The following is a 25,277-nucleotide window of genomic DNA, read 5'->3' as shown; positions in this document are numbered from 1 at the left end:
CTCCCTGAGGAGAGATGGCTATCTCCTTCCTTTAATCTTATGCATTTTTGCCTGTCTTAGGTTGTGTCATCTCTGACCAAGCCTTGCCCGTCATTGAACCATGCACCTGGCCATGTGCATGTCCTGTCTTAGAAGTACTTGTCATGGGACATCTTACCCGTCCTTGGCTAAAAATGCGTCATGATTAAGGGTAGCCGTGTGGGCAATAACAGCCTGTGACAGTCTTAGTCTCTGCCTAACTTGGTTAGCCAAGTGTGGGCAACTGGAGGGGGTCCTGGAGAAGTTCTTAATCATGAAGAGGTGGGCCGTGGCAGTTCCAAGGGTCCTCTGTCGCTGAATTATGGGGTAAAGAAACTTAATATTCCTGGGGGAGTCCGTAATCATGAGGAGGTGGGCTGTGGCAGTTCCTAGGGTCCTCTGTCACCAAAATAGCAGGTAAAGACACTTAAAGGTAGGCATTATCAAGAGAAACAAAGCAAGTCATGGCATAGGACAAGTTGAAATACTTCTGAGACCATGTACCTTTTAGCCAATCAGCCAGTTGTCAAAGAGGCTGACTGACAATGAAGCCAAGGAACTGGGTCCTTCACTCAGATGGATACAAATAAAGAGAGGAATTTTTTCTCATGAACTATTGTCCATGGACCATCATGCTAGTCAGTCGGATCCTGGCCTACCCACTTAAGGTTTTTCGCAGGCACCCATATGGGGTTTGAATCTTCTGTAGGGTAGACACACCCGAAGCCTCGACCCATGGTTAGCAATGGATCTAGGCCTCTCCATTGCCCTGTAATAGGGTCCTTCCACCTTACATGTACCTCAGGTCTCTGCTCCTGTCGTCCCCAATGCTTCTGAAACCGGGATTCCAACTGATTTTTTTGAAAATTAAGAGCGTTAATAGTGAATAAGGCCATACCCAACTGTTGGTGGGGGCTTATTCCCCCTTTGGGTATTTTGTAATTGAATTTTTTTAGGTTTTGATGGTTGTGTTCTATAATGGCTTGACCTTGGGGATTGTAGGGAATTCCTGTATTGTTTTGAATTCCCCAAAGTGAGAAGAAATCTTGTAAATTTTTACTCACAAAACATGGTCCATTATCAGTTTTAATTCTTTGGGGAAATCCCAATGTAGCAAAGCACTGGAGAAAATGAGACTGAGCATATTTAGACGTCTCTCCTGTATGAACGGTAGCCCAACAGGCATGTGAGAATGTGTCGGTGGACACAAAAATATACTTAAGCTTTCCAAAAGGAGCATAGTGTGTGACATCCGTTTGCCACAAGGAATTGGGCTTGAGTCCCCTGGGGTTTACCCCTGGCTGTTGCAGAGGCTGTACCTGTAGAAAGGGTTGACAAGACTTACAGGTATGTACAATCTTCTTTAGGTCCTTGAATGGAACTTGAGGAAACCTCTCATGAAGTCCCTGCCAACTTACATGAGTGAGGTTATGTAACCCCTGAGCTTCATTCAGGCCTGCTGACAGGACCTGGGTGGAAGCCACCTCGTGTGCCTCTGCATTGCCTTGGGATAAAAGCCCAGGCAATCCTTGGTGCCCCCTAAGATGCCATAAGAAAATAGGGGCTTCTCTCTCTTTAAGGAGCATATGAGTCTGAATCATCAAGGGAGTAATGGGGTTCCCATCCAACTGGATATGAGAACCTAATAGCCCTGGAAGAAGATTGACTACATACAGACTGTCAGAAAACAAATTCATGGGCTCACTTATCTTTGTTAATGCTAAAGCAATGGCCATGAGTTCCTTGAATTGAGCTGAGCCATCACAAGTGTGGACATATCTTTTTGGTTTTTCATCTGCCCCCAGGTATACTACCACTGCAGCTCCAAATCTGCCTCCGTCAGTGAAAACATTGTAGGCTTTTACTAAGGGCTCCCTCGGCCCCAGGACTCGGGGAGCGCTGCTGCTGGTGGGGCTGTAACACTCCGGGCGGGGCGGATCCCTGGCCGCCCATGGAACGGATGGGATGGGCCCCTCCCCCAAGCCACCTTCCCTGAATCGGGCCTTCCCAGCCGTCCCAGAGCTGGTTGTGGCTCACCGCCAAATGTGGTTTTTTTTCTTTTCTTTTCTTTTTTTTTTTTAATGTGTCCCCACCCGGCTTTCACACGGGCCCCTGACTTGCGCACGTGTTAGTTCAAGGCGGGTTGGGTGGGCAGCTTTCGCCACCAACCCCGTGCGCTACGCTCCGCCCCGCCCTTCTGAAAAAGGCACCCATGGGTCCTGTTTTCATGGGTCCCGAGGTGCCGCTTGTTACTTTGGCCGCTTTTGGTTTCACTTCTGTTCCATTTCTGCATTCTTCCTCACCCATGATTCCCATGTATCCCCAGTAAAAACATTAGCCCCAAATAGCCAGGGAGCCAAATGAACAGCCTCTGCCTAAACCTTTTGAGCTACGGATTTGACAGATCCAATCCCCTGCTTTTAAGCATCTCTCAGAGCTTTAAGTGCCGGGTCCTCAGGCTTATTAATTGTGTTACCCATCTTCCAGGTCTCGCTTACCCCGAACTTCTCGATTGGCCCCAATCCATTATTTTTCTTTCTTTTCTTCTTTTCACCTTCCTTCGAATGCCACGCTGGGTGCCAGTTGCTGGGGGTTCAAACCAGCAACTCCCGTGCAGTGATGATTGGGGATGAGTAAGTGTGCCATTCGCCAGCCCACGCCGCCCCCAGTACTGGGGACAATCAGACGTAACGGGGAGCCTAGTCAAGCAGGGATTCATTTATTGCAGGTGTTACAGAGCTTATAAAAGCACCTGGAAATCCCCCCCACCCTGAGGGTGTATCTTAAGTATGGTCACACACTGATCATGCACTCCTCAGCAGTGCGGAAGTATCCTTCAGACTTTTAAAACAAGTCAGGCTGCGCCCCAGTAAGTTCCTCTCAGACCTCTGTAAGGTGGGGCCTTTAAGTCCCCACAACTACTGATACAGAATCCTCAGGCTTTTATTTAGCTGTAGGTACTGCTGACCAGGATGTCCCTAACTACAGGCACTAAACCGTTAGTCCCTGCTGGGGTGTTTTGACTTAGATCCTAAGCTTATGGTAACCTCAAATTTTGTCCTCTTTTTTTTTTTTTTTTGAGATAGAGGAGATGTGTGATATCTCTTCAAATGAAGAATCAGCTGAAAGCCACTAAACCCTAACACGAGCTATGTATAGCAGGGAAGAGGGATCCAAATCCAAAAGTTGCTTGAAGTTTCTTGAAGCTACTGGTTTACTGAACCAGAATCGGCAGCAGATTAGAAATTAATATACCAAACCAGGCATGGTGATGCATGCCTATAATCCCAGCACTTAGGAAGCAGAGGAAAAAGGATCACTGTACATCTGAGACCAGCCTGATCTACATAGTGACTTATAGACCAGCCAGGGCTACATAGTAAGACCCTGTCTCAAAAACAAAAGCAATACCCACCCCCCAAAAAAACCTTATAAAACCATGCCTTGGGGTAGAACTGCCCTCCCCCCCTCCCCAGGACGAGGCAGCTTTTCTTTCTGATTCACTCAGAGGGTTTTTGGTGATGGTGATGTTTTTTTCCTTTGTTTACCTAACCCACAGAAGTGCTCTGTCTAGCAGAAGCTCTGCCTCTAGGAGCCTATTCAGCCACAGTAGCCTTCTTAGTACCAGGGCTATAGAGGGTGCCACATAGTAGGAGCTTAACAGATGCCAGAGGAATGAAGAAATAAGGCCATGTTCTCTTCTATGTGGGCCTGCAAGGTGTATGAGCCACTCTCTTTTTGATCAAAAAAGTAAATTTGATTGTATTTGCTAGGAAACACACCTTCAGGGGTCCACAGATCCTCTGGTGATTTCATTCTCTTGTGTTCATCATTTCCTAAGGAGCAGCTAAAGGCTAGCACTTGGGTGTTGTGGGCATTGCTTACTGATTGAACAGCAACAGGTTCCTAGTACCACTTAATACCTGCTGGGTTGGGAAGAGCTCACGCATCTCCTCTGCAATGTTTTCCCCCCACCCAAACACCCTAATATGTCTGTCTGATGCCAGGAATGGAGTCATAATAATTGCTGGGAATGTGGAAAGGGATTCCTGTTAGGACAGATACAGGTCCTCTTGTTTGGGATGAGATACTGGTGACAGTAGCTTCAGGAGCCATTAGAACTGCATCTTTTGTAAAAAGATTTCTAATTTAGGGAAGAAGTGGAGAGGCTTGGTGCCAGAGTTGCCAGAAACTAAGAAAGTGTTTATCTCTGTCTCCCTTAGTGCCAGCTGGCTTGATACGCTTTCTCTTTTAAGCTGCTCCTTCAGCAAGCTTGCCATCAGAATTGGCTTCCTCTTCCTGCTCCCCTCTTGGGAGGCTTCTAAATAGCAGGTGGGAGCTGAGCCAGTTTGGTGGGCCTAGCTACTCAGGCAGTGCACTGAAGGTAAAGGGTCTGGTTTGTATTCTGCCCTTTGGCATTCAGCTGTTTTGGAGAGATTCACCTTGTGGAGGTGGGGGGGGGAGGGTGTCAGTATGCCCAGAAAAGCTAACCTCCATTTTCAATTTGGTGAAATGCAGTCATCTTCAAAGAAAGTCAGATTTCCAAATCAAAAATAGCAGAGGATGACACTTCCTAACAAGAATTTCCTGGGAAATCTTAGTGAACTCATCCACTGCGTTTTCAATATAAATTCATTTTTTAAAGTTCCAGGAGTTTCGACTTTTTAGGAAGTGCCTGTGCTGAGTTTCCAGCATGTGCTTGCTCTTGTTTAATATATGTATTTGATGAGCAGAATACTTAGCCACTACTGTCCAAATCCAGAGAGCAAATGAATGCCCCTGGCATGCTGCCCAGGGGTTCAGGAGGGGGATAGCCCTAGCCTTCCACCTTTGCCACCCATTCACCTGCCATTCTTTGGCTATAATAAATAGCAGGGACTCCAGGCCACCCACACCCAGCAGAGCAGAAGCCATCTATGTTCAGAAGCTCACTATGTTCACCCCTGCACTGACTGAGTTTCCTGACTCTCAGAACTCAACGTGAGAATTTACTGCTTATACTCGTGTCCTTGCCGACACCCAGGCTTCCTAGACCTCTTCTCCTGAGCCAAACTCCTTGAATTTTATTTTTATTTTTCTATGCTGGTCTTGCCCTAATCTTCACACTCCTGGTAGCAACCTCATATATATATATATATATTTTTAAGTCTCATAACCATATTGAAAAGGAAAAACATTGAAAAATTCCATCCTGTTCTTACCCAAGCCTTTCTCATACTGCCTGCAGGTATTAAATGCAAGCAGTTAAGAATATACATGTTTGTTTTTTCCCCATCCTTTTGCAAAAGATGGCTGGCATATATACATACACACACATACATACTCACACACACTATTCTCTACCTCACTGTTTTAAATTAGTAGTGTGTAACAGCACATACAGATAGCCTTTTCTTTTTAACAGTGTCCATTTTCCTCTGTGTGGGTGAACCAAAGACCCTTCTCTGTCACTGGAACTGTGGGCTGTGTACCTATTTGTTTGCTCTTCAGGTGCTGTAAGGCAGACAGGTTAAATAAGTCATTCTGCTTATGTGCAGGTGTATCTTAAGATGGACTCCCAGAAGTGGGTCTGCCAAACCACTGGGCTCAGTGATCACCCTTGAGAAGGGTTGAGTCACTGTGCTTCTTATAGCACTGCTAGCAAGATGAGTGTCAATTCTTTTTGTTTTTGCTAATCTGGTTGGTGAGAAATGACAATTTAGAATAGTGAGTTTTTTTCTAACCATGAGTAAAATGGAGGTTTGAATTCATAGTATGTCTTTTCTTGGACCATAGTCTAGTCTGGTAGGTCCTCCTGTGGGCCCTTGTAACCTTTCTTTACATCTGTCAGAATTTCTTAAATATAGACTGTTCTAGTTTACTGTCTTATTCCTATGATAAACACTCTGATCAAAAGCAACTTGGGGAGGAGGGGGTTTAGTCCTCTATCATGGGAAACCAAGGCAACTTGGGGAGGAGGGGGTTTAGTCCTCCATCATGGGAAACCAAGGCAGGAACCTAGCAGCCAGAAATGAAGCAAAGACCATGAAGTAACACTGCTTACTGGCTTGCTCCGCCCCCTGTTCAGCTACCTTTCTTACATAGCCCAGGCCCTCCTGCCTGGGGCCTCCTACATCAGTTAGCAATCAAGTAAATGCCCCACAGACATGCCCACAGGACAATCTGATGGAAATAATTGTTCACTGAGGCTCCCTCTTCCCAGATGACTCTGGGTTGGGTCAAGTTTACAGCTGAAGCTAACTATGACATTCCACCCCTTTGTCAACTCTGACACACAGATACAGTACTTTAAGCCATACTTTTATTTTTTGTACTCAAGAGCACATGTAAATATCACAGTATAAAACAGTCTTTAACATTCCAGTGATTTAAAAGTCCAAGTTATCTTTAACAACAACAAAAACCCAAAGTTTTTTAACTGTGGACTCTTGTAAAATCCAAAATAAGTTATATATTTTTATATTTCAAAAGAAAGGAGCAAGGCATTAAAAATAGTCACACTTAAGCAAAACTAAAGTCTAGATCTGTGTAGCTCCAAATCTTGTAGCTCAAGTCTGACATCTGGGACTCACTATTGATCCCCTGGGCCCAAAAGGACTTGGGCCCTTCCACTTCTCTGGCTCTTCTATCCACAGCACACACATCTTGACTCATAGGCACAGGCCAGCTCCATTCCACAACTGCCACTGTCCTTGGTAGTCATCTCCTGGCTCTGGCATCTCCAGTATTCTGGGGTTTCTACTGCAACTGAAACCTCACCTTCATAAATGGTCTCCTGGCCTCTCTTTATAGAAGCTGACCTTGCCACATTGTCCCAAGCCTCAGCTTCTCTTTATGAGCCCTTCAGTCCTGGGGCCTCCACTGAGACTGAAACAGCATCCTCTCCTGACTCTTCAGGGAGACCCTGACCCTGCCACAAAGGACCAAGCCTCAGCTGCTCTCCATGACCCCTTCATACTTTAAAAACCAGTACCATGTGGGAGATTCTTAAACATTATTTGCCAAGTTTTCTGTCAGCTTGATATGCAGCTCTGACCTACCCCCCCCCCTTCCCAGGACTATAGCTTCTTTGTACTTACCCTAAGGAAATACTTCCCAGAAGGTTCACCTCAGTGATTCTGGGTCCCTCATTAATCATCACAGCTTATTTTTCAGCCCCATCTAACCAGCATCCATTGTCCCAGTGAAGCACAGATTGTTAATTCACATAAAATCACTAAATGGCCCCAGTAGTCTTTCCTTATCTCTGAAATTTCACAAGCCAGGCCTACATTCCTCTCACCATGTCAACATTCCTATCTTCCAGGTTCCCATAACAGCTCATTAAGCTCTTGAGTACTCAATGGCCTTTCCAGCTCCATAGTTACAAACAGTTCCATAGCCCTCCCAAAAGCAATGTGGTCAAGTCTGTCACAGCAACAGTCCTATTCCTGGTACCAGCATCTGCTCTAGTTTGCTGTCTGTTGCTGTGATAAATACTGGCACCAAAAGCAACTTGGGGAGGAAGGGGTTTATTTCCTGTTTCAGCTTACAGTCCATCATCATGGGAAGCCAAGGCAGGAACTCAAGGTAGGAAATGAAGCAAAGACCATGGAGGAATGCTGCTTACTGACTTGCTTCTAGGTTCATGTTTAACTACCTATCTTCAGTAGCTCAGATCCTTCTGCCAAGGGATGGTACTGCCCAGAGTGGGCTGACCCTTCTACATCAGTTAGTAATCAAGTAAATGTCCACAGACATGCCCATGGGACAATGTGATGGAAACAATTCTTCAGTTCAGGCTCCTCCTTCCCAGGTGACTCTGGGTTGGGTCAAGTTGACAGCTGAAGCGAACTATGACACAGACTTAAGAATGTGGGTCTCTGGGTAATATGGGCTGCCAGATCATCCATACAAAATCAAGACGAGTAGAAAGTAGCGTTTCCTGCAGTTGGTAATGACTGAATGAATTACAGTTTTCAGCTACTGGTATTAACCTACAACTTCTCCAAAACTGTGATGACAATGATCTTAGTCTAGAATCCCCCTTCCGCCCAAACACATAGATCCCTTGGAGCTGAGGTACAGTGGGTGATGGTGAGCCATCCCATGTGGGTGCTGGGAATGGAACTCCAGTCCTCTAGAAGAGCAGGAAATATCTTAACTGTTGAGCCATCTCCAGTCCCTTGAGGTATTTTTTAGCCACTTTTGGATGTTGTTTTAATATAAATTTGATTTTCACTTTTAAAAGACAAACTCTTATCAAAAGAGAGAGAACTATGATTTGAAGAGAAAGCTGTAATCTTTAGAAATATATAAATTTTGAAAATTGATAAAAGGCATTCCTGTATAGAGTTGGCTTAAATAAACAAAACCCAGCTGGGCATGGTGGCACACACCTGTAATTTCAGCCTTCAAGAAGCTAAAGCAGGATGATCACAAGTTCATGGCCAACCTGGGCTACAAAGGGAATTTGAAGCCAGTCTAGGATGTGCATTGAGATCCTGTCTCAAAAACAGACAAACCTTGTAACAAACTCTCAGAGTTCTCAAACCAGCAGTGGCGAAGAATAGCTTATGAAAAGAGAGCTAGAGTGTGTATATATGTGTATGTATGAGTGGTGTGTATGTGTGTCTTTGTGAAAGCTCTCTGGATGCTTCATTTTTCTTCTGGCATTTATCTCAACCTATCACTGTGCTGTTGGTGTCCTCCACTATAGTGTTGACTCCGAAAGAAAAAGGTCATGGTCTGTTAGTCTGTCCCAATGACTAGAAGGATACCTGGCACCTCTGGGAGCCTGATCCATAGTAGATGAGTGAATGCTGCTGACGGGGAGTACCTTTGGGTCTTTGTGTGGCCAGTTGTGCTAGGGATCCCCTGTTAGACACTGGTCTGGGCAGCTATACAGGCTACCCCTTGGCCTTTGTGGGCATGCACTAAGCTTTGAGAGCTGTCAGGAAGGATATTCAGTGCTTTGAAAGGGCTCAGGTTTGCAGTCTGAATCATCTAAACAAATCACCTGACTATTTAGTCTTCTGTCCATTTGCAAAACAAGTAATAGCTGTATTTCAACTACTTTAAGATGCCATCAATTATGTGCTAAGCTATTGTTCTCTGGGCCACTAAGGAAAATAGTACTGCCAGCTAAACTATAGCAAACATCAGTGTTAAAAGTGTGTTAGTTTTCAATGACTGCAATAACAAATTATCACAAGTGTAGCTTAATAAAACCCAGATGTTTTATCTCACAGTTCTGTGGGTCAGAAGCCAGGGTAAGCTTGGGTGAGGTGTGTCCTTTGGGTTTTACAGGGCCGAAATTCAGTGTTGGCCAGCATGGCTTTTACTGGAGGCTCTAGGAAGGATCTACTCAGCCCTTTCAGGTTGTTTCTTGCACTTGTAGGCTGGTGGAGGTTTGTTTCTTATTGTCTCTCAGACCCCACCCCAGCTCTTAGAGGTCTCCTTGTTCCCTGGCCTTGGCTTCTACACTGCAGAACCAGTATTCATGCAGCAGAGCCTCTAGACTGTTTCTGATGGCCCTTCTGGTCTGTTTTTCTCCAGCCCAAGAAAATTCTCTGCTTCTAAGGACTCTTTGATTAGGTTGATTAGATTGGGTTTACCTATAGGATACTTACCCTATTTAAGGCCCAGCGAAAGTCTCTTTTGCACTATAACAACATTCACAGGTTCCAGGGATTTAGAACTTGAACAGCTTTGGGGAGGATGACATTCTGCCTTCCCTGGAGAGTCATCTTAATATCAGAGATGACAAAATGTGAGCAAACGACTATGATTGTCTTAGGGGTAGAGGGGCTTGATGTCTTTAAAACACTGGGTATGTTAGTCCATGTTTGCATGTTAACGTTGTTATAATTGACATTATGATCACAGTGGTCACATAATCCCTATCATCTTTCATCTCAACTAAAGTTATATAGCTAATGCATTTGTCAAACCCCAGTTGAGAAATTCCATTGTGCTGATAGTAAACTTGCTGTTAACAAAGGTGATAGTTACTGCCCAAGTGCCAACTGTAGCCATGTGCTAGGACCTTGGCATATACTTTCTCACTCCTTATAGGAACCTGAGGGTAGGAAGCACTGGCTCCATTAACAAGGATGGAAGGGCACAGGAATCAGTAGTAGTGACATGCTGTTTTGTATACAAATAAATGATTTTGAAGTTGGTGTTCTTTTTATGGCATCATGTGGCCTGTCTTACTGTCTTGCTGACATCAAATGAAAAGTGCTGCAGGAGAGGTGTCCACCAGGAGCCGGAATGGGTGGTCTGCTAACTGAGGAGGAGACACAGGAGAGGAGACTGTCCTCTGATGTCTCTTTTATTTTTAAAAAAATACTGTATTGTGTGAATGTTTTGCTTCCATGTATGTAAGCAAAGTCAGAAAAGGGCATCAGATTCCCTGGAACTGGAGTTCAGGTAGTTGTCAGCCACTATGGAGGTGTTGGCAACCGAGCCCTGGTCCTCTGCAAGAGCAGCCAGTGCTCTCAACCATGGAGCCATCTCTCCAGCCCCTTCCCTTGTTTTAAGATTTTTTTTTTTTTTTTGCTATTATATGTTCAGTTTGTTGTGACAAAGGTTCTGTTTCTTCATCCTTTTTTGTTTTTAATAAATATCCAAATGATCTTTCTAAAAATCAACAGATCAGTTGCCTACTTCTATAAGGATACAGCTTTAAACAAGATAAAATTCTCCAGTAAAAACCACACTAACAGTATTGATTCAGGTAGGGATAAGTACTATGAAGACAGAATAGGGAGCGAATAGGAAGAGGTGGAAGCCAGGGCTGCTGCCTTAGCAGGAACCTCAGGAAAGTTCATGCTTGTGGTTGAGACCTATGTGAGCAGGAGGTCCTGAATTTAGCAGTAAGCTTGGTGCATCTGAGCATAAAAAGAAGGCCCTTTGGTAGGAGTAAGAGAAGTTGGAGACCAGATGACAGGGCTGGGGTATAGCACAATGAAAGTGCCTGCCTAACATGTACAAGGCCTGGGCTCAGTTAACAGAAGTGAAAAAATGAAGTCTGGATGTAATGAAAATATGAGCAAGACTTCATGGAGAAATCCCACTGTTCACAGCTCAGCTGGGAGCATGCATACTCCCTGGGCATGAGCTGTGTGTGGTTTTCAAAGAGGGAAGGTTTCTAAACTGCATTTGAAACTATTTTAAGTGTGTCCAAGGCAAAAGGGGCAAAGAGGAGAGCAGTTTGGAAGAACCAGGTTAAAAGAGGGGCTGCCTGGGCCCCAATCACTGCATAGTTTTCACAAGGAAATTGCAGACTGTCTACCCTGGGCTCTTAAATTCAGGTCAAGATTGTTGACAACTGATCATCCTCCCCTCAAAGTCTGCCCTTTTCCCCCCTTTTTCTAGATCATTTCAGGACCTCTCTCTCCCCTCTGTATTCCAGGCATTGAACCCCTAATTCATTTGTATCTCCTCCCAACTGCACAATCAACTCTGTCCCTGGCACTTTCTAACCGGTCCCTGCCTCACACCTGACTTTTTCCATCTACACTGTTACCAGGTGATGTTTCTAAAACCCAGATCTTATGGTTACTTCCTGGCAGACAGTCAGTAGGTTCCCTCAAAGCACCCCAGTGCAGGATTCTCCCTGCCCAGGTTTAACGACTGGAGGTGCTGCCTTTGGAATCACTTCAAGCTGTTTTGTCTCAGTTTCACTCTCTCTAAAATGGAGGTGGTAAAGCACCTCCCTCATAGGTAGACTGGATCTGACCTGAGTTAACAGTGGGAGTCACTTAGCAGTGCCTAGCACACACAAACCCTCCGTGGATTTTATTATCCGCCCTTTGTGGCAGGCTCAGCTAGTCTAGCCTGCTGCTCTCTACATCAGCCTTACCCCACCCCTCTAACAGGCAACTAGATAAGTACAGGCATCAAGAAGGTAGACTTAGTATCTCTGTAGCAATATCAGTTATCAGTTTACATCTGTTGAATCCAATTAAGGGGAAAAAAAACTGGATTTGTATGTGGTCCAGTTTTTAGGAGTTCATTTTTACTGCATTTTACAAAATTATTCTATGTGAGTTGGAAGTTTAAAAAAGTAGATCTTTTCCTATAGGCTGTTGAATGACCAGTGCTGTGTTCCTATGCATCCTTTCTGCTGGAGTTTACTGTACATATATATTAAGCATCTATATTAAGGTTGGGGACAGTTTTGAGAGTTTTTTGAGAGTTTTTCTCACACTGTCCAGTGACTTTCTGCCTCTCTCTTTGACCTAGCATGATTTCATGCTTTTGCTCATCCATTAAGATGTGTCTTAAGCACCAGTGATGTACTAAGTATTTACTGCCTTCAGTGATAAGAAAGACAGAGGTGAATAGCAAGTAATAACAGAATGATTGTGTAAGGGCAGCGGGACAGGAAAGTGTGGCTGAGCCTGGCTTTGCCTAGGCTGGGGAAGGGGCTGGAAGAGTTGGGAATGGTTTCACAGGTAAGACAGAGGCAGTGTGATGAAAGATGACGATGTGTGTCTTGGAGTCACACTCATGGTTGAAGCCTAGTTGTGCCACTCATTAGCCTAATGCAGGATTGAGTGACTTCCTCTCTGAACTTGAGACCCTTCATTTGCAACATGCAGCATCTGCCTACCTCTCCAGGTTGTCTTGAGTTCACTTCAGATTGTGTGGCTCCTGATGCTAGTGCTCCATCAGTTCCCGGTGTGACTGTGCTCCCCTTGACCCCATCTCTGGGCACACTAACACTTTCCCTTGTGTGTGTTCACTGTGGCAAGCTAGTCAACCAGTATACTGATGATTCTGTCGGGGTAGATAGTTTTGCCTACTGTATTTCTATCTTCTTTTAGATGTGTGTATCCCTTGAATTCAGTGTCATTTGTTTTTTCATCTTGACATTGCTAGTGACAGTGTGTGTATGTAGAAGTCTGTATTCTAGAGAATGTGTGGAATTACAATAATGTAACTGAGCTTTTGAAGCTTTTGAAGATTCACGTCATAAAGCTAGCAGTAGATGGAGATAGACCTAGAATCCATGCCTTTTGTTTTCCTGGCTTTTTCTTGTCATGTGAACCCTGAGAGCCTGGGAGTGCTGCTGGCTGGGCTCAGAACCTGGCTGAACCTTGCATGGGATGGCTGAGTGGGCAAGAGCCAGGCCTGGGGAGAGCCTTAGGACACACCCTCTCCCCTGCTCCCTCCCTGCTGCCCTGAAGGTATTTATGGGCGTGAAGGCCCACCTGGACACCTGGGAAGAGGCTGGAGCTAGATGGCCAGTTGGAGCTGCTGGAGTTAGAGGAAGGGAAAGGAAGCCCTCTTCTGAGGGAGTGATTTGTAGCTAATGGTAGGGAGGAGGAGCCAGAGGGGTTTCAAGGGAGGGGAAAGACCTAGTAAGGCTGAGAAGACTGTGGAGTCTGTCACAGACTACTTCCCCCTTGGGAACACATCTTGGTACACATCCTTTCCTACCCCCTTCCAAAGCATTCCCCTTTACCTTCTGCTGGGGAGCATGTTCTGTGCTTAATCGGTCAGCTTGGGTTGTAATCTTTGGTTGTGTAGGCAGTCAGAGGGATGAACACACAGGAGGGACTCTGACCTTAACCCCTTCGGACCAGAACAAGTTTAAAGTTTTTGTCCTTGAGTTTTTTTGTTTGTTTGTTTGCTTTTTGAATGTTCTTTCATTAAAAAGAAAGCAGTGTTCAGAGGGACTAGAATCCAGCAGCCTTAAAGAAGCAGAAGTTCCAGGGTGTGGGTAGTACACTTGTGTGTGGTAGCATCAACCCAAGAGTGACTGAAAATTCCGAGATGCAACAACACCCAGACCTGTGGAACCAGCCCCAACAGGATATGGTCCAAAGGTTATGGTCCCCTCTGGAGCTCAAGCCAGGTGCAGTGTGGGTACCCTGTAGAGTAGCCTTGTGAAGTCTCTGCTGCCGGGATAATGGACAGGAGGGACTCGGAGCTCTGGCTGCTGAAGAGTCATAAAATTCCAGCTCATTTTCCTCATTTATTTATGAGATCTGCGATGAGAATTTGAGCTCAAATCCCTGTTACCTCACAGAGCCCCTTCCTTGAAAATTGCTAAGTCCTGTGTAATCCACTGTTAAAAGAAAAAGGTGGGGGGGTGGTAGAGGTGAAGCCAAGCCAGAAGATCTCCCATGTATAAAGTATTGCTGTGTCTTGTTAGGCAAAAACAAAACCAAATGCCCTTGGAGGAGGAATGTCACCTTCCTTTTCTACATTATAACCCACAGCTTGAAGCTCAGCCCCCAGGGTGACACACGGGGTGCAGAGTATCAGTGGCAGAGGCTGAGTCAGATCACAGTTTATTCTAGACAATGCTGCACCTTGGGATTCTGGGACATAAGTGCTATTCTTGACCATCTTGTATTATATGGAGCCTAGGAAGAAACTTTTTTTTTTTTAACCAACATATGGACTCTCCAGTTTTGACTAGAAATGGCTTTCATACTCAACATTAATTTTATGTCCAGCAGGATATATTGCTTTATCTGGGACTTAGTAAGGAAAGGGGCTTGTAACATTTGTGTTCTTAGAAACAGACCAACCCATAGTTTTGTTTACATGTCGAGGGTTTAGTTTGTTTCTTCTCCCTTCCCCTCCTGTCCCTTCCCCACCTCCCTCCTTTCTTGCTGGTTTGGCTTGGCTTGAATTTCTGGTCCAGTTGTTTCTCCCACTCCTTGGAGAGCCAAAAGTTTCCTTCAGCACCTGAAAGAAGGATTCCCTTTGGACCTTTTTTGGCCACAAATCTGTGAAAAATTGAAATCTCATGTTACAACTTGGTTTTGAAGCTTTTTACAACTTTTCATTTTGAGAAGGAGGAAATGTCACTTTTCCCTCCCTTCCTCCCTCCCTTGTTGTGTTTTGTTTTGTTTTGTTTCGTTTCGATTCGTTTTGTTTGTATTCTGAGACCTGGCCTCTGTAGCCCAGGCTGGTCTCTGGAACTGACTTTGTAGCCTAGTCTGATCTTGAGCTAGTGATTCTCCTGCCTTAGCCTCCTAAGTGTAGAGATCATAGGAGAGAGCCATCATACTCCTCCTCGTGCCTGCTCTTGACCAGGTATGGCAACCCTCTAAAAGAAGTGTAGTTAGTTCATTTTACAGAAGAGAAACCTGCAGCTCAAAGAGGTTGAGTGACATCCAAGACTGTTCATGCAGAGCAGAGCTAGAATTCAAAGCAGCTCAGACTGAAAAAACACACAGGACTTTGTGTTTCTGTTTTTCTTTGTTTTTTTAACCTTTAAAAGACATGTCTTATTTTATTGGTTGCAGAAGATTGTCCTGTCAAGTATATAAAACATACAAAGCTTTTCAGGCATTATAAAGCCTGAAGCTTAGCAGAGTCAGTAACTACAGAACAGAGTCCAGGGAAGAGAAAGTGGAGCTCTTCCTGTCAGGTGCCATGTTTATAAGAAGACTAGCCCTTGTGCAAAGTCATTTGTAAACTGATTTATAACAGCAAGGATTGATGGAATCAGCTCCTACCCAATCTCTTACAATTTTTGCGGGGGTTCTTTTCAGATGGGGTCTCCTTGAAGTCCCAGCAGGCCTGGAACTCACTACATAGGTTGACGTTGAGCTCTCAGAGAGTTTCATGCCTCTGCCTCCCAAGTGCTGAAATTAAAGGCTTGCGACATCACACACAACTCATTTTTTGTTTTTTATGTAGTATTTTTATTAATTCTTTGAGAATGTCATACATGAATATAATGTATTTTTAATATATTCACCCTTCACCCCCCAACTTCCTCATCCCCTTATCTAATGCTCTTTACCATTTGTGCTGTGCCCTTATTAAATACTGAGCTACAGTAGTAAGTGTGGTCTTGCTGATGGTTAATAAACCTTTAGTTGACTGTTAATACTGGAGTCAAGTTTTTAGTTATTTCACCAGAAAACAATGTTGGAGGAATTTAAGAATAAATGTTGGAAAACTGACAGAATGAAGAGATTGGCATTCTCCAGAACATTTAAACAGGAAAGGCCTGGGCTGGCAGCCTGGAATAGTGCTTGGCACAAGTCTAGAAGCTTTTTGCTAAGCAAGTGCAATTCTGTCTTCTCCGTGGTTATATGTTCCTATAATGTTTTCTAATGATGGTTTTTAAAATGTCCATTGTCAGTGTAGCGGCAGTGTGAAGACTGAGGGGCAGAATTTAACTCACAGTCCCTGCCACTTGCAAGTTGAATAAGTTACTTAAACCTTTTAGTGTTTGGTGTCCCCTGCTGAAAAACAGATCACTTACTGTGAGGTATGAGGTAATAATGTGCTTATGACTGTACTTGATGCTTCCTATTGCCGTTTTAATTAACTGAAGCTTAATTAATTTAATTGCGAGATCCAGTAGAGATAATGGGGTAATGGACAGAGGCTAAGGTTGCCATAGTCCAGCCTTCTGCGAATTCTTCCAGGATAAAGAATTCTCTTCAGTTCAGTGACTTAAAGTTCATGCTTTTTAATTTATTCAGTATAGTAGTGGGAAAATCACAGAATTACTTAATTTTTTTTTCTTTTTTTAAAAGCAGAATCTGCTGGGTGTGGTGGCATATGCTTTTCTTTAATCCCAGCACTTGGGAGGCAGTGGCAGACGGAGCTCTGTAAAACTGAGGTCAGCCTGGTCTATATAGCAAGTTCTAAGCCAGCTGGGGCTATAGGAAGACCCTGACTCAAAAAAACATGAAATAAAAAATAAAAACAGAATTTTTCTCTTTAGCCCATACTGGCTCGGAACTCAACATGTAGTTCAGGCTAACTTCAAACTCATAGCAATCCTCCTGCTTCAGCTTCTCCAGTGCTGGGATGATAGGCATGAGCCACCATGTACCTAAAACATGCTCTGATTTAGATTCTTCCAAGTGGTGTTAAATGTAGCCTGTCCTGTAGATGTTTTGCACAGTGGTGATAAAGCTCAGGAAAAAGTCAGAGCTGTGCTAGAGACATGACCGTTGCAGTTGCTGTGGAAAGAGGGCCTCCTGTGCTTAGGCATTAGTTGACACCGGCAAGTCAAAGCCACATTTTGATTCTGTGGCAACAGGAAACTCATTCTTTTGGAAACATAATTTTTTTTACAGTCCTAAACTGCAGCAGTTTTATCCTGTAGGTTCATATGGGAAGGACATTGGAGTGAACCTCTTCAGCATCCCCAGCGGTCCTTCTTGGTGAGTATAGTCTTCATGTTTCTTATGTTAACCCTTGTAGTAATTAGAAGCATGTTGTTTAAGTTGGATTTTGTGAAGGATTCTCCAGGAAGTAATGAAAACCTAAGGACATTGTTCTCTTGATCTGATTTGAAAAAGAGCCCAGTGTGGATATCCTAGGTGGAGTCAGGAAATCTGCCATCTGGACTTGGGGGCAGAATTCTAGAGTGTTATTGCTGAACGGGGTTTCTTTTGAGAGAAAAGTAAATGGAGGCCCAAAGGTTTCCCAAGTTCACAGAGCTACTTGGAGGCAGCTCCAGGATTCCTGGTCTAGCTACTGGTTCCATCAACCACAGCTTTGTCCTAAAGGGTGCAGGTCACCTCAGCTCCATGCAGAAAAGTGCCCGGTAACAATGGAAGTGTTCATTTTTGCCTATTATAGGAGCTGCCTGCCACATGTGGCTCTTGACCACTTCAAATACGTGTATTATAAGCCAGGTGTGGCGGCACATGCCTTTAGTCCCAGCACTCGGGAGGCAGAGGCAGGTGGATCTCTGTGAGTTTGAGGCCAGCCTGGTCTATGTAGCCAGTTCCAGGCCAGCTGGGGCTACAGGGTAGACCTTTTCTCAAAAAAAAAAAAAAAAAAAAAAAGCAATATGTATATTATTGAGTCATTGAATAAATATATTGCCTTATTTCACTTTAATGAATTTATATTGTCATGTGTGGCTGCCATATTGGACAGCCCATCTTTAGAAGCATTGAGAGGAGCAAGGCCCATCCTCACCTCCTCCTCACTGTTACCAGGTGAGTGGCCAAACAGCCCCCCCCCCTTCCTCCACTCTCCTCAGAAGGTGACTCCTGTCAAATGATGCTGGACTAGATTGCTCTCTGAGGTTCCCACTTGTGATTCTTGATCTGACGAGATCTGGCTTTCCACTCATCATCGTAGGACCTTCATCATGGCATGATGCCATCCTGTGCTTCAGTTTCCTCATCTGTCAGTTGAAATTAACACTCTGACCCTCTCAGAGGTGTTGGGAGAAGCTCAAGCTAAAGAATCATGGGAGCAGCAGCCTTTGCAAACTTGGTGTCTAGAAGCATTTGATACTACTTATGGGTAGGCTTTCTTTTTCTAAGATGCTGCAGTTGGATGAACTTGGTGTTTCATTATGGTCTTCATTATGGAACTGGAGACTCAGCCCATAGCTCTTGTGAAACACAAGCTAGAAAGCAAGGTGCTGGTGAGAGACTGCCTATTTGATCAGTAAATGTTTGTGTTAGTCACGTTTCTGTTGCTATGATATGACACCATGACCAAGGCAACTTATAGAAGGCAGAGTTTATTTGGCATATGGTTCTGAGGCATAAGAGTCATCACGGTGGAGAGGCATGGCCGGAGACAGCCAGAACAGAAAGCTGAGTGCTCACATTTTTTTTTTTTTTTTTTTTTTTTTTGGTCTTTTTGAGACAGGGTCTCCCTGTAGCCCCAGCTGTCCTGGAACTCACTATGTAGACCAGGCTGGCCTTGAACTCAGAGATCCGCCTGCCTCTGCCTCCCAAGTGCTGGGACTAAAGGTTTGCACCACCATGCCCGGCGAGCCCTCACATCTTTAAGCAAGAACAGGAAGCAGAAAGAAAAACTGCAAGTGAGGCAAGGCTGTGAACTCTCAAGCCGTCCCCAGTGATGCACGTCCTCCAGCATGGCCACAGCTCCTAAACCTCTGCAAATGGCACCACCAATAGGGGATAAAGTGTTCAAATACTTGGAGCCTGTGGGGGGCGTTCTCATTCAGACCACCACCATGTTAGTGTTCCGACTAGGAAACTAAAGCATATCTCCCGCTGTTGAGGATCGTGGCTGTTTTCATTTTCTCTTTTTTGCCCATTATCTTTAGCCGTGGTAAGTCTCCCTTTGGATGTTTGGTGCTATGTGTTCAGTGAGCAAATCGTCTCATGAGTGTCACTTTTGATACAGCCTCTTTATCAGTGGCTCTTGACTTTACTCCTAGACGATGCTTTTTAGCTGGCAGGCCACAGCTTATCTGTAGGCCTCAGCTCCCTTCAGGGATGTGCCAATAAACTTAAACAAGACATAAAATGTACTTTTTCTACCACAGAGTAAATAGGTCTTGTGCCCTGATATAAGAGAGAGGTGTTACAGCTTGCTCTGGGTAGCAAGGCAGGGTAGCAGCAAACTGGGACCAGGGAAGACAGCTAGATTAGCACTTTGGAAACAAAGTGGCTTAACTGTGGGTGTGCCTGGAAACCCCTGGAATATTATTTTTATTAAATCAGGGACTACTTTATAAATATGGTTTACTATTGTGCTGAGTCTCTTAATTCTTTCAGTGGCACAACAAAAGTTGTGATGTATGCAACAATGCATCTTTTTGTGTTGTATTTTTGTGCTTTGAAAAATGTCTAACGTGCATTCACCACTGTATCCTACACAATGGTTGCATCACCCCAGAAGTCCTCTGTGTTCTGTGCGTTCACTCCTCCTTCCTCTCAGCACCTGACAACCACTTATATTTTTACTGTCTCAATAGTTGGAATTTTTATGGTATATAGCCTTTTCAGAATGGTCTCTTTCACTTAGTAATATGCACTATCACCTGCTAAGGGACGTCTTAGTTGCTTCTAGAGTTTGGCAATTAGGAACAAAGCTACTGTAAATATCCATGAATAAGTTTTCAGTTCATTTGAGTAAATGCCAAAGAATATGATCACTGGATTGTGTGATAAGGCTACACGTAATTTTTAAAGAAGCTATCGGTTTTCTCATTTCTGCCACTGGTGGATGAGGTTCCTCTTTCTCTGTATCCTCATCACTATTTGGTGTTCTCAGTGTTTTTCATTTGGGCCATTCTAGTAGATGTGTAGTAGTATCTCAGTGTCTGAATTTGTAATTCCCAAATGTGATGTGACACCAAACACCTCTTCGTGTACTCACGTGGTGTCTATATGTCTAGTGAGGCAATTTTTTTGCCCATTTTTTAAATCGGGTTGTTAGTTTTCTCATTGTTGGTTTTGTTTCAAATACTAAGGATTGAGCCCAGGGCCTTGGGCCTGCTAGGCAAGTGCTCTACCACTTACTATTGATTTTTAAGAGGTTTTTATTTTGGATAATAGTCCCTTATCAAAAGTTTCTTTTGAAAACATTTTCTCTCCACCTGTGGTTTGTCTTTTCATTCCCTTGACATGGTCTTTGGCAGACCAGATTTTTTTTTTTTTTTCTTAATGGAGTGCAGCTTAGCCGTTTTCTCTTTAATGGATCATCTTTCAGCTCTATCTAAAAAGCCATTGCCATGCTGGTCTTTTCCTGTTGCTGTGATGAGTGAAACATCCTGATGAAAGCAACTTAAGGGTGAAAGGGTTTATTCTGACTCACAGTTCAAGAGTACAGTACATTGTGGTGGGGAAGTCAAGGCAGCAGGAGCTTGAAGATCTGGAACACAGAGAGATGAATGCTGCTGCTCAGCTTTTTTTCCACTTTACAATCCAGGAGCAGCCAAGAAATGGCGCCACCCACAGTGGGTGGGTCTTCCCACCTCAATGGAGTCAAGATAATCCCCCACAGACATGCCCAGAGGCCCTCCCAGGTGATTCTAGAGTGTGGCAAGTTCACAGTTACAGCTAACTGTCACAATATGCAAGTTTACCTACATGTTCCTATGCTGTCTTCTAGTTTCACAGTTTTTCATTTTATAGTTAAGTCTGTCATCAGTGTTGAATTAATTCTTGTGGAGGTTGTAGGATCTGTCTAGTTTTTTTTTTTTTTTAATGTGATTTAGTTCCAATACTTTTGTTGAAAAGACTGTGCTATTGTTACTTATTTTGCTTCTTTTTTGAATGTTAGATGACTGTATTTTATTTTATTTTATTTTATTTTAATTATTTTTTGGTCTTTTTTAGACAGGGTCTCCCTGTAGCCCCAGCTGACCTGGAACTAGCTATGTAGACTAGGCTGGTCTTGAACTCACAGAGATCCACCTGCCTCTGCCTCCCAAGTGCTGGGATTAAAGGTGCGTGCCAACACACCAGACTTGTATTTTATTGTTTAAAATATATTGTTTATTATTTTTATTTTATGTGTGAGTGTATTGTAGGCATGTATGTAATTGTACCCATGTCGTGCAATGCCTGTAGGGGTCAGAATAGGGAATTGGATCCCCTGAAACTAGTTACAGGTAGTTGTTGGCACTGTGTGGATGCTGGGAATCAAACCTGGGTCTCTACAAGAGCAGCCAGTTCTCTTAAACAAAGCCGTCTCTCCAGCCCTTAATTTCAAATTTAATGTGATAATTTCTGCTATATAGGAAAGCAATTGACTTGTATATAGTAACTTTGTGGCTTGCTGAAATTGCTTATTACTTCCAGGATAATATTTGTCAAATATTTTCACATTTCTAGATGATCCTGTCATCTGCGGACAAAGAGAGTTTTGCCCCCCCCCACTCCTGCATATAGAGCTATACGTGTGTGTGCTTGCCATGGCATATACATGGAGGTCAGAGGACAGCTTTTGAGAGTCACTTGTTTCCTTTCACCATATACGTACTGGGGATTGACTCAGGTCATCAGACTTGGTGGTAGCAAGTGCTTTTACCTACTGTACCACCTCACTGGCCCCTGTTTATTTTTATTGCCCTTTCTTATTACATTAGCTAACACTTTTAATACAGTATTGAAAAGCAGTGGCAATCCATCACCAGATAAATGGTTAAAGAAAACATAATATATACACGATTGAATTCTATTTGGCTCTAAAGGAGAATGAAATCATGATGTGTACAGGAAAAATGGATGGCACTGGAGATAATTATGTTAACTGAAATAAGCCAGATTCAAAAAGACAAATATTGCATGTTTTGTCTCATATATAGAATCCAGATTTAAATTTGCATATGCATATATATATGTGCACATATATCAATATATAGGACAGGAAGATAGAAAAAGACCTACAAGAATGGAACAGGAGGTCTAAATAGGGGAGTGGGAAACAGGAGAGGGGGAGTTTACAGAATAAAAATTAAGAAAGGAAAGCAGTGATGAGAGGGGACAACCTGACCGTTTCCCAATTTTAGGAAAGCTTTATGGTTAACACTGTTAAATATATTAGCTTTGGGATTTTTGTTGTTGTTGTTGAGACAAGGTTTCCATGTAGCCACAGTTGGCCTAGAACTCACTGTGTAAACCAGGCTGGCCTTGTTCTCACTATGTAGACCAGGCTGGCCTCTCCCTCACAGAGATCCACCTGCCTCTGCCTCCCGAGTGCTGGGATCAAAAGCATGCATCACCACACCACACCCAGCTTAGCTGTGGGATTTTTGAGGTATCCTTGTTTTTGTTTTTGTTTATTTTTTGGTTTTTGTAGGGCACAGGGGTTGGTGGTTTGTGGGGGTTTTTTAGACTCTCAGTCTAGTCCAGATTGGCCTGGAACTTACTGTGTAGTTCAGGTTAGCCTTGAAGTCTCCGAAATTCTCCTGCCTCAGTGTTCTTAGCGCTGGAATTACAGATAGGAGCCACTACACCTGGCTTGCTGTGGGGTTTTTGTAGACATTCTCTACAAAGCTGAAAGGTTTCTCTCTAGTTTACTGAGAGGTTTTATCACAAATGAGTGTTGGGTTTTTCCAAGTACATTTTCTTCATCTGTTTGTATGATTATGTTGTTGTTCTTTGTTGGTGGTGTGATAGGTGACGATAATTGGATAGATGTAAACTACCCTTCTGACCTGAGGTGAAGTCCACCTGTTTACTGTGTGCATTCTTTTTACGAACAGTTGGATTAAGTTTGCTGATGTTTTGTTGTGGGTCTTTGCGTCTCAGTTAACGATCTCATTTTCTTTTCTAGTCATTTGTTATTTGTCTGGCTTTATTCTTAGGAAAATGTTAGCTTTATAGAGTCATTTAGCAAGTATTCTTTCTGCTTCTGTCTTCTGAAGGAGATTCTAGAATATCAGTACAATTTCGACCTTGTTTGGAAGACTTTACCACAGAACCCATCTAAGCCTCGTGCTTTCTATCTTGGACAGTTATTGGTTCAATTTCATTAATAGAAGCAGGCTCTCTCTCTCTTTCCCTCACACTCTCTCCCTCCCTCCTGGTCTCCCTCTCCCTCCCTCCCTTCCTCTCTCTTTTTCTCCTTTTGCCTTTCTTTTTATTTTATGTATATAATTGTTCTGCCTGCATGTAAGTGCACCCATATGTGCAGTGCCCAGAAGAGGGTGTCAGAGTCCTGGAACTGGAGTACAACAGCTGTCAGCTATCATGTGGGTGCTGGGAATTGAACCTGGGTCCTCTGCAAGAGCAGCCAGTGCTCTTAACTGCAGAGCTATCCCTCTAGTCACAGGTTGCCTGTTTCTTTTGTGAGTTTTAATTATGGGGGGTTCTCGGCCAGCATTGCCCCAGGTGGTGCTTCTTTTTGTGTCTCTCTCTTTCTGGTATTCCCATGGTGTGTTTGAAACTTTTGTAGTTGTCTCACACTTCTTGAATAGTCTGTTCTGTTTCTCAGTATTTTTCTCTCAGTGCTTTTCGGACTTCAAGTTTCTATTGTCATGTTCTCACACTCAGAGATTCTTTCTTCTGCTGTGTCCACTCATCAAGAATTCTGTCAACATAAAAAACACAACTCATTTCTAAGGGGATAAAAGATAGTTTATTCTGGAACCAAATGTGAGTGATCCTGGCCAAGGAATGAAGATTTACTTTGCCCCAGATTCCATGTCGCAGTATAGTATCATTTTCATGACGTTTTAATAGTAACAGAACAAAGGAAGTCATAAATCAAGACTTTGCAAATACATTGGTGGGAGCAGCAGGTAGGTGGGTTACAGTCCAGCAGGGAAACCTCTGCTGTAGGCCTCCGATGTTAGCTTTGGGGTTGGTAGAAGCTAGGGCTCTTTTCATACATCCCAAAGGATTTGCCTAACAGCCACAGGATGTTAGGTCATACACAGAGGGCAGTGAATGTGGTGGGCTCTCCAAGGTAGCCCAAGGTAAGCTGTGAGTTGACGCTAGACCTGCAACATTCTAATCATTCTAAACATTCATAATCACTGAAGTCCTAGTAGTCAACCTTTGCAGATGTTCTATGTAGGTGTAGCTTCTTTCTGGGAGCTTTAGTTGACAGCATTTTTCAATTCTGGCTTTTTATTTATAGGTTTTTAATTTTCAGATCTCCATATTTGCTTATGCAATCTGTGAGCTGTTGAATGTTATCTACTGTTTCTATGTGAGCCCTTCCCACATTGATCTCATGTAACAAACTCTTGATCAGACCATTCCAGCCTCTTTGCTGTGTCTAATGCTGCTTCTAATGCTTGTCCCCTTCAGCCTTGTTTTTTGTCCTTTCCATTCGCTGTTAAAGGCAGGCATGACCTACTAGTAAAAGACACTAGTTACTGGGCTTTAAGGGACATGAGGCAAGGTGTGGGGGAGGGAGCAGTACATAGCCTTCTTAGCTCCTGTCTGAGTTGCTGAATGCTTCTCAATCCCTTTCTGTCCTTGGGTGGAGCAGGCCGACTAGAGGGGCCTCAGGTCAGGTATTTCCTGGACGGGCCACAGCTTTGATAAAACCCCATCAGGTTAGGCTTTAGTATATTTTAAAATGGTACTTTCCCCCCTTCCCTCACCAGAAACATGAAGGGATGGTTCTTCCAGATCAGCTGTGAGACTCTGAAGAGCTCCTAGAGAAGAATTCACAAACATCTGGGATCCCCCCATACCAGATCCCCCTGGAGTTTTCAGTTCTGATTTAACCACACTGAGCCTGCGGTTACTTGCTGGTTACTTGCCCGGGTTCTCGGGAAGGGGTTCTGCTTAGATTTTGATTACTGTGTGCTCGGATCCTCTGTATTCACCTTCTGTCTCTCTGATTTTAGGGGAGTAGGCTGTGGTATGACCTCTGATGAATCCAAGAACAGTTGGTTTTTCAGTGTGTTCAGGTTTTTACTTGTTAGGAGAGAGTGATGACTTCTGACCCTACATGCCTGCCTGACTGGAAGTCTTAAATACATTTTCATGACTAAGAGAGAGTGTCATAGGAAGTTAATATGAATCTAGCATTTTCTCAATGTTACTAAAGTTGCAGCTAGAATTATTAAGTGCCTGGGAGATTTTGTTTTTGTTTTTGTT

The 25,277-nt window shown here is 43.7% G+C and overlaps 1 protein-coding gene across 4 annotated transcripts in view; it reads left to right on the top strand.

Annotated features, from left to right (window-relative positions):
• Positions 1-25,277, top strand: part of Gng12 (G protein subunit gamma 12) — a 135,468-nt gene that overhangs the window by 9,243 nt on the left and 100,948 nt on the right. For 3 of the 4 annotated variants that reach the window (XM_008844612.3, XM_029569071.1, XM_017801014.2), the window contains exon 2: positions 17,099-17,156. The exons of the other annotated variant lie outside the window; for it this stretch is intronic. The gene's annotated coding sequence lies outside the window, so the exon portion shown is untranslated. The remainder of the gene's footprint in view (positions 1-17,098; positions 17,157-25,277) is intronic. 4 annotated transcript variants of the gene reach the window in all.

This window comes from Nannospalax galili, unplaced genomic scaffold, assembly GCF_000622305.1.
Source record: "Nannospalax galili isolate Female #2095 unplaced genomic scaffold, S.galili_v1.0 scaffold441, whole genome shotgun sequence".
Lineage (NCBI taxonomy): Eukaryota > Metazoa > Chordata > Mammalia > Rodentia > Spalacidae > Nannospalax > Nannospalax galili.
Note: the sequence above shows the minus strand (reverse complement) of the source record. Positions and strands in the feature narration are given on the sequence as shown.